Source organism: Bombus fervidus, chromosome 16, assembly GCF_041682495.2.
Source record: "Bombus fervidus isolate BK054 chromosome 16, iyBomFerv1, whole genome shotgun sequence".
Lineage (NCBI taxonomy): Eukaryota > Metazoa > Arthropoda > Insecta > Hymenoptera > Apidae > Bombus > Bombus fervidus.
Window position 1 is genome coordinate 7,840,969 of NC_091532.1, and position 12,373 is coordinate 7,853,341.

The 12,373-nt window shown below is 36.3% G+C and overlaps 1 protein-coding gene across 6 annotated transcripts in view; it reads left to right on the forward strand.

Moving 5' to 3' along the window:
* Nachra3 (nicotinic acetylcholine receptor alpha3 subunit) overlaps nt 1-12,373 on the forward strand; it is a 99,690-nt gene that overhangs the window by 8,650 nt on the left and 78,667 nt on the right. The window contains exon 2 of one of the 6 annotated variants that reach the window (XM_072019627.1): nt 12,017-12,136. The exons of 4 other annotated variants lie outside the window; for them this stretch is intronic. The gene's annotated coding sequence lies outside the window, so the exon portion shown is untranslated. Of the gene's footprint in view, nt 1-6,657; nt 7,184-12,016; nt 12,137-12,373 lie in introns of those variants that run through there. One more of the 6 variants, XM_072019626.1, reaches the window with a different exon arrangement.

The window sequence follows — 12,373 nt, forward strand, 5'->3', positions numbered from 1 at the left end:
TTCTTTCTGTCGGTTCCATTCGGCCCTTACGCTCTCGTTTCCTCCTTTTCGTCCATATTTATCCGCATTTACCTTCTAGCTTTCGTTTCCCCCTTTTATTCCGCGGTCTTCTTTCGTTCTTGGTTTTCCTCTTCTTTTGTTCCCCCTCCTTTTTTTTTCCTCTTCCTTTTGTCCACCACGCACTCGCTATTGTTTCCTATCGTTATTCTAGACCAACGCTGAAAGCCGACCAACGAAACGGGTTATCGTCGATTGAAAATCGACTGGTCGCTTTGTAAATTAGACAAAACAAACGATCGCCGCGGAATCGTCGATCGGCGAGGTAAATTCATTTCGCAGCCTTAAATCGTTCGGCTGCTGGTCGTTCTCCAACGTTTGACCCTCGCTCGGAAATAGCTGCCCGATGAACTGGATATCGCAGCAATCGAATGCTCTGTAGTTAGAAATTTAATCAAGCTCGCCCTCTTCCCTTTTTCACCATAGGAACAGTCGAATCTGTTCTTTGATTCCATGAGTTTTGTATGAGATTTGTGAGATCCACATCTGGATTTAAATTGACTTGCCTCTTCATAATTATAACAATTCGAATCTGTTTTGTAGAAATCACTTTCTACAGTTTTGTATTTTTGTATTTTTTTGTATTTATTTGTATTTTTCATTTTTTCTTTTCTCTTTTTATTTAATATCCATTCTTTTTAATCTTTTGACGACCATATCGAGTCATAGTGTCTGATTATATGTAATACGGCAGAAACTCAGGCAATCGTAGTACTGTTGTATTTACTTTAGTTGACAAAAATATCAACAAGGTCTGCTCGTTCCCTTATGAAGCCGCGTATTCTTTTTCGATTTTCAACATAACGTTAATAAAGAAAATATTAATAACGACGATCAAACAGGATCTCAATTTTCTCTGGCGGTTCTCTAACGTCTAAAATGTGTACAAAAACAACTCTCGGGTTATACCAGAGAATCGAGGAGGGAGAGTATGCGCGGGCACGACAAGATGAACGACGTGTTTTCACGATGGCCCAGCAACGACTCGTAATTGCATAAAGCGAGACACAACGGCGCAATAAAATTCCTCTTCCCCGTTGCACGGCCTGCGATGTCTTCCACGATCTTCCGTCCCGGGATTTTTGACTCGATTTACCCCATGTAACCCGTTTTTAACAATCTTAATTGCGTTTCGACAACGTTCAGTGCCGCTACGGTGTCTTCGCAATTTCCAACGGACAGCTACCCGCTATATTTAAATAATTTCTTAGCTTAAAACTCGTATAAAATCAGCGTTTTTAATGCTCTATTTTACTTTGTAATATGTATTTCTTTTTATATTTTTTCTTTCTGGAAATTTTTAATCAAGATAATTGATTACACATTCGTGGTTCTTCAGGCTTTAATCTTGTTTTTAATAGCATGTTTGTGCTTGGGTTGTTTGTAAAATGTCGAAGCAAAACAAGCAACTAGAAGAACCGCAAAAATATGCCACCTAATAATCATCGTGCAAATTTCAAATCTAAAATGGCTATCTTTTTTATGAACTTCGAGAAAAGTTAGATACTATTCTATGAATGTAGTTTTTGAATGGAGATGTGAAAAGGCAATTTTTTATGATCACGTGGATACGAAATTTGAATATTTGAGGGGAATGAACGTTAACAGATTTTGATAAAAATTGGAAATTTGATTGAATTTTTAATTTAGTTAGATTGCGAATGGTAATGTTTCCGTGGAATTTTAGATAGATATTTGCATAAAATTTAAATAGTTTCTGGCTGAGATTTTTGCAAGATACACGTTTCAAGGTTTTAAAATGCTTAACAATTTTATGCTGATGTTTGTACAAGGTATTTTCTCTTTGTTTTTATTATACTACAAACATGTACTTGCTTGTATAAGGGAGAATGTTGAATACATTTACGAAGATGAAAATCTCAGGAGTGTTGATAATGAGAGGGACAGCTTTCCAACGACGATGTTAGTGCCAACTGGCGCACTACAATGTTCATGAATTTTTACGAGAGTAAACCGATTGTACGGGGGGGACGTAACAGGCCGACGTAGTCGCAAACTTCTACCAGGCTGTTTCTTTCTTTTCTTTTTATTTTTTTATTTTTCTTCAACATGCTTCTTGCAGATTCATTCATTCGCTCGAGGTTAATAACTCATTTTAACCTGATCTCCAATTAAACTGCTACCGAAGGTCACGAAAGTTTATATCGAATCATAATGTTACTTCTAAAGTATCTTAAGCAGCTTCTTTTTTCACCAAGAGTAAATAAAGATTAAAAACAAGACTGGCTTATATATATACAAACTTGTTTTATGAAAATTAGCCGATGAAGCATTTTATAAATTGTTAAATTAATTTTTACGCCCATTGTATATTACTGTTACATATTTGCTTGTATATTATTACTATTGTTATTATATTTCCATATATGTATATACATTGAGTCGACCAGATACTATGACGAACAAGATTTTACAACCAGTTACATTCATTCTATCATATTATATCGTGTTGTATAGATATCTCAAGTTTAAAAGAAAGAATATTTTAGGTATACCGCACACATGTATACTGTCGAATGTATCTCGAGCACACCTCGGGGTTAATTCCGCCATTAGCCCGGATAATTCAGTTCCAAGCAAACTGGTGTCGAGGAAGAAATTCAACTGGTGACAATGAACACCTCAAAAGCGTAGCTTTAACAGAGAACGACAAAGAAGGAGAGAGAGAGAGACAGGAGGAGAGGATACGGCATTAGTCGAGCTCAAAGCTTTCGGGAGAAAGTCTAGCGTAGCCTCTTGTCTCTCTTGTCAACTCTTGTCTGCAGTTTATCTGCTACAAATGTTCCGAATACACAGAGGGTCGCGTAAAAGCAACGAAGCAGCTCGCGGCCTGCGAATGTGAATGCATCTGAAGCAGACTCTCCTCGCTTTCCCTCCGCTGTATCTTGGAATTTTCGTCTGTTCTCCCTGTTAGTAATTTGATTGATGTTATAGTGCTAGCGAATCGCTGAATGCAAAGAGAATGATGCAACGTTGAAAATTGAGGAGTAGCTCTGCTGTGGAAATTTGTGAATGATTAGGCGAGATTTGCTGTCGAACATGATAGTAGCTTTTTGACAGAAAGCGCGGAAAATTGTTCAGTGTTCTAGGACTAATATAGTTTGGCAAATTCTTGATAAGAAGCATCGTGTTCTGGAACAGAAACTTTTTGCCCAATATATAACTATGAGCCGCGTTATTCGTCTATCTTTTTTGTTTTCTTCTGTGAAGTGTAGGAAAGAAATCGAAGGAGTTGCAGAAGTGTTTCAGGAACTTTGAATGGCTAAACTTTTCAATTATAATTCAAATATTTTACAAGTATGAAATCCTTGAAAACGAGCAAAATTTGGCTCTTTTTAACCCGAACAAAGAATATTTGAAGCAATTCTCGATGGAAAAAAAAGCACTTTCCAGTGTTTCCTTTTAAGCTATGCAATCGAATAAACATTCTTCTGTTCCAATAATTCACATTCTCATGAAATCATGGTCTATGATCATAGAAAGCTGGGACGAGATTTTAATTAGAAGCGACATCACTCGATCAGAGAAATGACTCGATTAAATTGCCACGAGATCTTTCTTCCAATTAGCGCCAATTCCTGATGATTCTTTGCACAGTAATCGAACTCCCGCAACATTGTAATCGGGAACATATGAAATTAACAGTTTAACGAGTCTCGTAAAAAAAAATATAAAAATGAATTCACGACGGTTGCTGTGCACTAGGAAGCTATCGCGATAGCGCATAGGATGTGTCATAAAAATACGCGCGGGTATCAAACCTGAACCTATGTATATTGGTCTTAAAATTTCCTGCATTTTATTAGCGAGTTCGCCGCTTTTTTTCTTTATTCTTGAAACTATATCAACATTTGCTGTGTTTTATTATTATTTCTTTTCTAAGATTAAAATTCTTTAGAAACATGCATCAAACCATTTTATTATAATCACATAATTCAATTATTGCTGATTGGATCGTTAAGTTTGGCTCTTCTACGTTTCATTACTCTTCCATTTTTATTACCTTGACTATCTGTTTTCTTTCGATTATTCTCTTTCTCATCCGTTTTCCCTTTCAAGAACAGAAATTTTCGTTCTGAACAATTATTAATTCTCAAATTACAATCAAGCTCGCTATCATTGTACGCGCGATTATCATCCCCATTGTCCAAATCTATTTAAAATTAAATCGCAAACAAATATTATTATCGTTCAATACCATTGCCTCACGATGTTACTATACTTTTTTCCCTACTTTTCTGAATACCAATAAAATATCACAATAATAAAGCTTTGTTAGACGACAGTAATCTAAATTCTAAGACCTCGATGTAGAATCATATTTCATTTGGAATAATGTCGCTACACCCTGTTCAAATTTATCCACGAATCTGCATAAATCTGATTGGACAGTTTGCAAGGCTGGAGCCAATTCCATGATTTAGTCCAACAGAGAAAGCGGATCCTGACCGTCGCAGGCGCAGGTGAATTGCAATATTCACTCGATGGAAGAGGGGCGGAGGAAGGATACTTCGATGATATCAGAGACTCGAGGGTTGAACAACATTTTACAAGTTTAATGACGAGAAATTAGATTGCGGCCAAGTTGAGGCTAACTCTTTTTAACATTCTCTAACTTCTTTTTACTCGTGCTTCCCTTCTTGACTCTTCTTTCTCTTCTTCCTCCTTTCTCCCTTGTCTTCAGCAATCTCTATCGCTTCTTCATTTTTTACCACATCTTTCGCGCTCGTGCTCGAAGAAGAAGCGGCAAGTTTTGGAGAAACGGCCTGACAAGAATAATTGCCAAGGCCTCGCCGTAGACTGGAATCCCTCGTCGCACAGTTTCATCCTGAATTCTATGAGTTCTCGCATGTCTGAAACTCGCCAGAAAACCGAGTTACAACGGTTTAATTAAATTATGCTACAATTTCTTTTTCTGCGAACAGTTTCTCCGTTTTCCTCGCTGACCGTGCAACGTATTTTATAATGAGCTGCATTCCACACAGAGTTTTCTTTTCTTCGCGGTAGATGGTCCATTCGTTTGTGTTTCGATTCGCTTCAGCTCGGAGGGACAACGTTCCATTTCATACCGTTAATTCACTGTAATCGAATTTTAAGAATTTGTAGCGCTACGCCCTTAAAACATTCGTTTATAAATAAAAAATGCGTTTACTTTTGAATTTAACCACTTGTATTTCGAGAGGTTTAATTTTTATTTCTCTGTTTTTTAACATAGAATTTAAAAATACGTTTCTTGTTCTTTGAAGCATTACAAGTACAGAATGACTTTCAAATTGTTATCCCGTGGAATAATTACGCAAACTAAATCAAGTGGACTTTGTTATAAAAATCTTTTGCGTTATCTATTAGGGAAATCTATAAATAGATTTCCCTAATCTATTTATCTAATCTATTTATCTAATCTATTTATCTAATCTATTTATCTATTTATTTAATCTATTTATATATCGTCTAACACGATATATAATAGGTTTCACGATAAAGGTATATTTTCGCTTATCTTTCGTTCATTGGTGAAAAGAAATTTCATAATTATTTCATTATAGTATGATAATATTATAAAATATATAATAATTTTGTCGATACTAGAATTATAATAAATAGAATAAGTGTCGTTTGGATGGACGTTTAACTCGATACATTGTGGTACGGATCCAGTAGTTTTGACCGGTTGTGGTCAGGCATCACCTGCAGCGTGACAGCCAGTAGTCTGCATGCAGTTGTGGTCAGTCGCTTAATTCTACGTTACTTTTTAGATAGCTACGTATGATTTTCCCATTAGAATTAATGTAAATTAATTCAAAACAGAGCAATACATACATCGCCTTATTTTCGAAAAAGAATGTTATCCCGTACTATTTTTAGTTCGATTTAGAGACAATATAGATATGTAAAAGTTGTCCAGGTACGTACTTACACTTGGATATTTATTAATCTTTTGAAAAAATATTAATACATTTACGAAATATGAGTTTCACGCACGATACGTCCTCATCAATTTTCCATTAATGCCATTGAATAATTTAAGGGTCAGCGCTTTGGAATCAATTATTACGATGTACTTATATGTTATAATACTAAGTTAATACAGATAATGTGCAGGGAATTGGACTAATAATTGCTATTGCAAAAATTAATGAAATTGGCAGATATACGACGATCTCGATATCACAGAAAATCCGTACAACGATAAAAATAAAACGAAAGGAAAGAGCTGAGATTTCTACAGGCAAAATTCTTCACTCTTTAAACAACCATCTTTTACATTTGCGATTCCATTGAATTGCCAACAATTACATATTGTCACTCAAATTTTTACCCTTACTCTCTGTTCTATGATCCACCAAAGTTCATAAAATCCAGCCTCGCTGTACTACATGTTAAATCAAATTCTCTCATAAGCACGAGGTAAAGGAAATAGAATAAACGCTATCGCGATCAAATTTCAATTTTCCATCCGCGTCGTATACACGAGCCATGCATAAAACATCGAATCCCCTTCCATGAGAACGCTCTTCTAACAACCGTCGTCTACTTCACGCGAGCCTCGTCGTTCGTCGAGGCTAGAACGTCCAAAGGCTTCAACCGCGACGATTCGAGCGTCGGATTCTCGTTGAGTTTACTGAAACCACCATCGTGTAGAGAAAAGGAAAGAGAACCGACGTTCATTCGAGAGCCTCTGGCTGCACGCCGCTTTCCCTTCCGCTATTAATTGCCAGCAACGCATCCAAGACGAGTGACGACGGCTCGTTGACTCGTTCCTTAAAACTGGGGAGAGTCGCGCTTTTCTCCTCGTGGCATCAACAAGTTTGGTTAATTATGAGGCGGCAGGGAGAGCTTCTACCTCGGGGAAGAAGCACGAGCGCGTTTGTTGACTCTTGAACGGTCAGACGTTTTAACGAGTCGCGATAGAACATTGTGAGTGCTCTTTAGTTCGACGAAAAAGAATGTAGTTTGAAAAAAATGGGACTGTGAGCGTGCAGTAGAACGATCTGTAGAGAAATGTAGCAAAGTGAAATGATTTCGAGAAAAGTATGTTCGAAATGGGAAGACATAAATCCTGGAAATGTACATCAACGTGTTGAGTGAATCATGGTGCAGCAGGGTGAGTTTCCATTGTAATATTTTTGCAGAAAGGGGAACGAAGGAAAAAAAGTAGCGTGACTGCTTTCCTACGATTAACAAGAGGAAATTAGTATGATTTCGAGAAAAATATCATCGAAATAACAGAAGAAAAAAGAGATGATTTCGAAAAAAATTAATAGGAGAGAAATGAATATTTGAAGGGTCGGAGGAACTTGGCGAAAAATAAGTATTTATTATATTCGTAAAAGCAGTGAAAATAACATTTGACGTGCAGAGTTTCCAGATGGTCTATCCACTTGATTTCTGGCGTTATCGTTTTAATTGCAAATTAGAGATTGTGAAAGAGAGTTTTTTTCTACTCGCAAACGATCATTGGCTGTGTGTCTCGACGAGTCGTTTCTTCGACGATGAACCTGTTTTCGAGTGCTCTAGTTAGTTTCACTCGGGAGGGCAATTCGGAACGACAGTTCGGATAGAAGTTTTCACTATGCAAAGTATCGAATATTTTATTAGAGTGTCCGGAGTGTCGCGTTTCCTCCACGTATTTCACGTTGGTTCGCCTAATGTCTTCGATGCTCGCTAGATTTTCTAGGGGAATGGGACCTTTATTGATCGGACATATCAGGAAAGACTATGAAAACAGGAACAACTAGAATACATGTATCGTTACTTCAATTCTGCGATAAAGTTTCTCTTCGTGAAAATGTACGCCTTCGCCCAGAAGTATATGGACACCTGCTTATTTTTGCCAGTACATACATATGTATAGATTAGTTATAAAATTACACATAGAAAATCACGAAGTATCATAAAATGATAGAACACGATAAAAGTTAATTTTAACAGTTAATATGCAATGACAATATTGGCATACATAAGCGTAAAGCAGTTGCATCTTGAAGCAGCTTTTTCATTTAAGAAGTTTATTATACTCAGATCATATGGTTGTGAAGCTATAGATAACGTAGAAATGATCTTCCAGATTGATCGAAAGACGACTGTAATTGATTCCAACAATATCTAAACTCTTTGATATTTTTGCAAATCATGTATTTCATTTTGATGTAATACCATATACTGCTGATTGATAATTTGCTATTAATTGAAATATCTTTAGTAAGAGTTAGGTGCTAATAAAAATATCTACATACCTATGGCAAGCAGTGTATATGCTTATGTGATGGAAAATGGATAAATAGATAAAATAATATAACAAAAAAATGAAATATGTTGATAGTTTATCAAACAGCTCGAATTATATACATACAACGAGATGAAGAGATAGATCCTCATTTACATTAATGTGCCACGCGATTCAGCCTAAACTCCAACGAATCTGGCTTACGTTTTACCAGTTTTCGTTATTGCAAACCTTCAACAGCTTCATTTTTTCCAAACTCAGCGAGTTCTCATTTTTCCCGTGGAACACCGCATTTGGCCGTTCGTCCTAGAGGATTAAAATAGTTTTTTTTAAACACGAAATATTCATCTGCTTTAAGCCATACAGACCCCTGCCGTTTCGCTGCATACTAATGTTTCCGCTACGTTTAGTTTCAAAGAAAATTAAATAAATAAAATGAAAAAAATGCACAGAAATGAGAAAATTTCGCAAGAAACAAAAATACAGAAAGCTTATGGTTACTTTGTCATGTAACGAGAAAGATCTTTATATCAGACGTATCCTTTTCTCCCGGCCAGTTACTCTACTTGTTTTATTTACTCGCGTTCAATAACGTCGAGTCGTTCTCGAAACGCGAAATGTCGGACATTTGCAGCCGTTCGAAATGCAAATGTTTCACGAGCGTTTCATACCTACACTCGTTGTTCTATTTAACATTCTTCGTGGTGGAATATTTTTACTTCTTCCTCCTGGCGAACGAGAACACTTTAATTTCAGCAAAGAGAGGTCTCCTCCTCTTACCGCGTCTTGCGTTCTTGTTTATTTTTAAACCGATCGTTCTGGCTCGTTTTTTCTTTCGTTTCTTTTACGTTTACGTTCAGTCTTATGTTCCCTTCTGATGATATTAATCGAAGCGGTAAGAGCAAAAGGAGGAGCGATAGCAGCAAACCATTTCAACACGTGCATAATCACGTGTAAAGCAAAGCAACTGCTGGCTTCTTTGAAAAGGCATTAAAATCCTCCTCGTTCAGTCAACAGAATCAGCAGAGAGGCTCCGTCGCGAGCAAATATATTGTAAAACCGTTACCTCGATCGCTTGCCTCTTAACACCTGAGAGCAGCCATTAGTCGACGCCCTATTCTTCGTTAAATCAATGTAAAGTGTTCACTGATGAGAAACGTTGAATATACATACACTGTTTTCTTTTTCAAGGTGTGTATGGGTTTTTCGATTCGATTTAACAAGAATGGTTACTCTATAAATGGCCTACATTATTTCATTGAAAGGTTTAAGTTCGTCATACGTCACTGGAATACCTTAGCAAATAGACGTTAAAAGTATTTTAAGTACAAGATACACGTTCTTCGTTCATCTCTTAAAATATATGATTTTATTCTAAAGAAACAGACTTTGATATACGGTAGTTCTTAAAAGAATGTTCGACACGTGTTTTCTTTTATCAGTGTCCATATCGAAGAGATGAGAATTCTCCTCAAAATTGCTCTCACAGTGGACGTGTTTATAGACTATCTGAGGAATTATTATGACTAGAGGAAATGATCGATAGTGTAAATGGAGGAATTTTATATTTTTGGATAACAAATTTAGAGAAACCTATCTTTTTATATCAAATATTAATAAAATACTCCTTTCTCTCTAAGTTTCTCCACTTTTGAAACAACTGTTCGGTAGAATTCCATCTCGGCGCATATCAATCTATCAATCTATTCAACAAATCTTTCTATTTCTCGAAGCATTAGGTCGCCGTGACTTGTACAAACATTTCTAAGCTTATAGGCGGACCAAATACATATTTCTATCGTCATTGAGCGTTATAAAATTCTCTACCGGGAAGATTTATCGGAACGATATAGCGACGATATATAAATCTATACGGAGCGATCTCGCAAGAATTTAGAACAGTTGCTCAGAAGTGTCGAATTTCAGCGTCTAATTCGCCATCGATCTTTTGGGCTGTAGACTCTAGATTTTAGAGCGAAGGATGATAGGGAGGCGGAAACTGCAACTTCGAGAAAGTTGGAGTATTGTGTCGATCCAGTTGGACTTTGACCTCGAAATAACGTCGTTCTGGAGATTAAGGAGACGGGATTCAAAGCGTATTGACCGCCTTCGAACTCAAAGCGCCAAAGGGACCTCGAATTATTGAAGCACAATTTTTATGTTATCCTTTACTTGGTCCTTTGGCGAACGATTGAAAGAGGTAGAATCGCGAATCCCTCTGAAGGATTATGCGTCTCTTGAAGATTTTTGTCCTGTTGAAAGCGATCGATATTTAGTGTAGCAGCGAACTTTAAAAGTTGTGGTTACGGTTTTCAGACTTTTTTTTTATAAAGTTTCATAACCAGCGGGATATTTGTCAAAGTGGTCTTTTTTGACGTCTTTGTCAGTTGAACGGTGTGTCTTTTTAGGTTCTTTAATTGGAGGAAGAAGCTCTTTTTAGTGCGAGTTTTATATTCTTTAATTGGGAGACCCCTTTTTTTCGAGCGCCTTTTTTAAGATTTTCTTTTAATTGAGAAGAGCTTTTTTTATAGTGATATTTTAGGCTTCTTTAAGCGAAAAGGGGTGAAAATTCCTTTTTTGGAAGTTGCATAATGTTTTAGTTGGCACTATCTTAATAAATGTAACGAGTAGGGATTGATATGTTACTAAATGTCGCAGGTGTTCGAGGATACCAAGTATATAACGATACTTGCTACTGAAATTACAAATACGTAAGTATGGTGATAATAATTGTCAAGGGTGATAGAATCATTACTAAAGACGATTAAATTTATTATTCTGTCACAGTAAATTAGTCAACTTTTACTTGAATATTCTACTAAATATTCTATCATATATTTTACCGTATTTACAAATCATCTTCACTGTAATCAAGATTTTACACGATATAATGAATATAATAAGATTTCTCATAAATATAAATACAATAAATATATAATAATGACCTAAATGAAAGAAAAGTAATGTTATGACATATCTTAAAAAATATCAGCATAAAATTCCGTCATAGAATACACATAGAGTGAACCACAATTCTTCATATCTCTTACCCTTCAGATATAACAATTCTATATTTCCAACAAGATTCATATTCTACGTATAGGAATCGAAGAAAAGGATCAACCTCTACGCATTAACATTCACATAAAACCTGTGGTGCCGTATCTTCTTTATGATGAAATCCCCATATTCAAGGGCGAGTGTCTGGCATCTGGTAAAAAATGTTGGGGCCTCGGCCCTTTCTAAAAGCACATTTTCGAGGGAGATGTAAAAGAAAATGAAAAATATCGATCGGTGGCCGAGGATACGCGTTATCCACAACGCAGTATGGCACACGGTGTACCGAGGCGAGTAGAATTGCGCATGCATGTTCTTGAATATAAACTCAGCTCGAGTATCGAGAATGGTTCGATTTGATTCGTAGTATCCTTTTCTCTATTTCTCTCTCTCTCTCTCTCTCTCTCTCTCTCTCTCCCTCCCTCTCCCTCTCTTTTGTTCGTGGAATAAATATAGGCTCACTTCCCATATGGGGGATGAGGATGTGTCGCGTGTCAGATTCAAAGCGCACGGATTTTAGAATTCTTTAGGGGACTAGGGGAGTTTTAGAGGACCGGAATTTGTAATATTTTATAGTATTTGTCAAAACGGTGGAAAATATTTTCATTAAAATACCTTCGCCCTTCTATTTTTTTTTTTTTTTTTTATTGGTAGGAGGGAAAAGAAGAGAGAAAGGGAGAATAAAAGAAGGAGAAGAAAAAAAGTGGAGGACAGAAAGGAAAAGGAGAATAGATAGTGATGCAGGAGAAATGAAAGGAAAAGAGGAAATTAGAGGTAGTTACTTTTTCTTCTACTTATCGCAGCGGTTGAACTACAATGACCAATATTTGTCTAACATAGAAATTTTTATTAGTCTTACAAATCTTCGTTCTCTAATATTTTATTGTCAATCCGTCTTGTCATATAACACGATCAAGACTGTTAAAGACACAGATGAACAAATTTTTAGTCGAAAGCATAAGAAGGTCTAGAGCGATGGAATAAGTAAAGTGTTTAAAATGTTCATAAAAG